Source organism: Dryas octopetala, chromosome 8 (genome assembly GCF_963921425.1).
Source record: "Dryas octopetala chromosome 8, drDryOcto1.1, whole genome shotgun sequence".
Lineage (NCBI taxonomy): Eukaryota > Viridiplantae > Streptophyta > Magnoliopsida > Rosales > Rosaceae > Dryas > Dryas octopetala.
The window spans coordinates 17,388,345-17,392,030 of record NC_141373.1 but is presented as its reverse complement, the minus strand read 5'-3'; the positions used below and the strand labels follow the sequence as shown (position 1 = coordinate 17,392,030).

Genomic DNA, 3,686 nt, shown 5'->3' with positions numbered 1-3,686 from the left:
AATTAGTTTGATTTTTCATTGTAATTAAGTTAGAATAGGATTTCCTTTACGTTAGTTTTTTTTTTTTTTTAGGTTTTAATAAATGCCAATTTCTTCACAAGTGTCTTTTATACTAATTTGTGGCTGTTCTTGCGTAGGTACTTGTTTATGAGTTCTAACCTCAAAAGTAGATACGAAGATGCCCTAGCACAAGTTCTCATAGCATCAAGAAAGCGTGTACGTAGCCCTAGTATTGTCAGTTCAGATTCGGAAGACATGGCTGATCACAATGAGGAGGAAGTCAACCCGAGCTGCCCTTTGAGTTACTTTTCATCACCATCTTTGCCCGCGCAGCCGTCATGCATTAGCTATGCTCCTGTGGCCAATGATTTTGAGATCAAGAGTGGGACAATCTATCTCTTGCCGAGCTTTCATGGACTGGATGAGGAGGATCCAATCCACCACTTGAAGGAATTCTGAGGGGTGAGTGAGACTGCCAAGCATAGGAGGATTAATGAGAATCAGTATCATCTTAGGTTGTTTCCGTTTTCATTGAAGGACAAGGCCAAGAAGTGGTTATTTTCACTTCCAAGTGCATCCATCTCAACATGGGATGATCTTTCTGACAAGTTCTTGAAGAAATTCTTTCTCGCTGCCAAGATGAATGAGATTAGGAAAAAAATCTTGGGTTTTGTACAAAGGGCTGATGAACCGTTTCATGAGACATGGGAACGCTTCAATAAGTTTCTGAATATTTGTCCCCATCATAACTTTATGCCATGGTACTTGATGAGTTTCTTTTATCAAGGATTGTTGGAGAGAGACCAATCAATGGTTGATGCTGCATGTGGAGAATCATTTATGGCCAAGACCAACGAGGAGGCTAAGGAATTATTTGAGTCATTGGCACTGAATTCGCAGCAATGGAACTTTAATCGCACTAGGGGAACGTCAAAAAGAGGAATGTATGGGGTTGCAGCTGTACCAAATGCCATAGAGAAGGAGATTGCGGAAATCAAGACAATTAACCGAATTTGGCCCCTGCACAAGAAAAGGCAAGTGAGAATGATCAAGAGGGTAACATGGAGCAACTGAATCAAGTTGGGAACTTCAAAAGGGAGCTGAACGATCCATATTCAAATTCTTACAACCCTGGATGGCGGAACCATCCCAATTTTAGGTGGAGCAATAATGGTCAACAAGCAAGTGGAAGCAATAGTGGGCAACAAGGGAATGGTAATCAAAATTTTCGGCCCTATGTGCACCCTAATGCCGATAGGACTTCTTTGGAGGATAAAATCGCTCAAATTGCTCAAAGTACCACAGCCCTTGCTCAAAACACTAATACTTTTATGCAGAGGACTGAGCAGCAACTTCAAGCCAACTCTAAGGCTATTGCAAGTTTGGCTAATGCTTTGGGGCAAAGAGAGCAAGGCAAGTTACCTAGCCAACCGGTAGTCAATCCTAAAGGAGCCAAGCATGTCAATGCGATAACTAGGACTACAAGGAAGGTCAAGAGGGGAAGGAAAATCCAAGTCATTGAAACTAGAGAAGTCATCGAGATTTCTGATGAGGATGAGGAGGAGGACCCGAGCATATATGGATGAGGAATACTCAAGTGAGTCCGAGCCACACCCTATGCCTAAATATGTCAATAAGTTTCCATCTACTTTGCAAGAGCTGAAAATAATTGAGAAATGAGTGAGAGATAGGGAGTACAAGTTTCAGATGAGATTAAGCATTATTTGTTCACTCACCTCCTAAGGAAGAAGAATGATCCCGGGCCGTTCATCATATCTTGCAATATAGGGGAGTTTGGGATCAAGAAAGCTTTGATGGATGATGGGTCTGCAATCAACGTCATGCCCTTGAGTGTGTTTCGTGAGCTTGGATTTAGAGAGGCTGATTTGCAAGACTTTAACACTGAAATTGGTTTTGGGAACTCCACTACTGCTATGCCTGTGAGTTTGCTTGTGGATGTGTTGGTTAAATGCAAAGAATTTCTCACTCCTACTGATTTTGTGGTGTTAAATGCAAAGAACTCCACTACTGCTATGTTGATTTAGTCTTGTTTATCTAACACTTGGGTTTATTGATGAGTGTACATTTTGCATCACTTTATGATACTAATTCCTTAACCTAGAGTGTTAGAACTCGATATTTTGTGTTTCTTGTCTTGTTTTTGTGTTTTCAGGTCAAATGAAGCAGAAATGAGAAAAAGAAGCAAATGGAGCCATTTTGGGACATTTCCTGGTCAAACCAGGAAAACGAGTGAAATCCTGGTCAAACCAGGAAAAGTGCAGAAATCCTAGTCAAATGAGGATTCCTAGTCACACTAGGAAACATCAAGTCCAGAACCATCATTGCGGAGCCAGAAATGTGAAATCCTGATTCGAACAGGAAATCCTGGTTGAACTAGGAAACCTAACCCAACTAGGGAAAGGAGTCCTAATGACACTAGGAGACCCCAGGGGCAATATGGTCATTACGAGAAGTCGAAATGGATAAGGAATCTCTCATTTTCAAGGAATCCTAGTTGCACCAGGAAATGTTGGTCAAGGTTCCAGAAGCTTCCAGAAGGTGGTGGACATCCATGGAAATGAATGGAGGGAAGAAATGAATTTGAATTCAAATGGAAATGAGGGGCAAAATGGGAAGTCAAAAGTGGAGGGCCCATGGGCCCTAGGGATGCCGAACCAAGATGGGCCATGCATGCACATGCATGGGCCCAAACCGTAGCAGCCCAAAGACCATGCGCAAGGAGGAAGATGGCAGCCCATGCATGCGCATGCATGCCATGCAAACCATAGCAGCCAAAGAGCCCATGCGCAAGCCCAAGATGCAAGCCCAAGGTGGAAGTCCATGGAGTGAAACCCTAGCCCATCTTGTGCAAGCCACTTCAGCCCAACACATGTGAGCCCAAAGCACATCAAGGTCCAAGACCAGCAGCCCATGCGCAAGGGAGGGGGGCCTAGCTGACTTGCATGCGCCACTTAAGCCCAAGTGGACAAGCCTTGCCGCAAGCCCATTGCACCCTAACCCTAGCTGCTGCCGCAAGTCACCTTCTCCTTGCCTCTCAAGGATTGCACCTCTATAAATATATCATGTACTTCAGAACCCTAGACACTCTTGCCTCCTGTTAGTTTAATTTTCAGTTTTAGGTTTTTATTTTCAGAAGTTAGAGAAAGTGAGAGAGAGCCGAATTCAAAGGGTTCTAGAGGGAGAAGGTGGCGTGACAAGTGAGAGAGAGAAGGACCAGCCTGCTGCCGCAAGCCCTAGCTCACCTTGCCGTGAGTTCCTCTTGCTTGCTAGGTGCCTCCTTCTTCCTCTCTCCTTGCCGCAGCCACCCTAGTGTTTGCACCTCTGATTTTGTTTCTTTTTCCTTCTAGTTTTCTATTTTATTGTTGGTTTATGCTACTGAAATTAATTAGTTTATGATTCTGAATTTATTTAGTGCATGGTTCTGATTTCTTTTAGTTTATGCAATTTAATTTAGTTGTTTAGTTTATGCTTTTAGTTTTGCGTTTCTGATTTCCTTTAGCAAGCATGAATTGGGACTTTGTTTATCGTTTCTGTTTTGTTTTATTTAATTTAAGTATGTAGGTTAGTTATTCTATCTTGCATGTTAGTCGTAGGTCGAATAATGGATTTGCATGTTCTAACAAATCGTTTATCCGTCTCTTGGTCTATTAGTTTGATGTTTGCAC

General features: G+C 42.6%; 1 non-coding gene across 1 annotated transcript; it reads right to left on the bottom strand.

Moving 5' to 3' along the window:
* Nucleotides 1-645: 645 nt before the first annotated feature.
* On the bottom strand, nucleotides 646-752 carry LOC147277697 (small nucleolar RNA R71). Its single transcript, XR_015124126.1, has one exon. It is a non-coding gene; the product is annotated as a small nucleolar RNA R71 (small nucleolar RNA).
* Nucleotides 753-3,686: the final 2,934 nt, after the last annotated feature.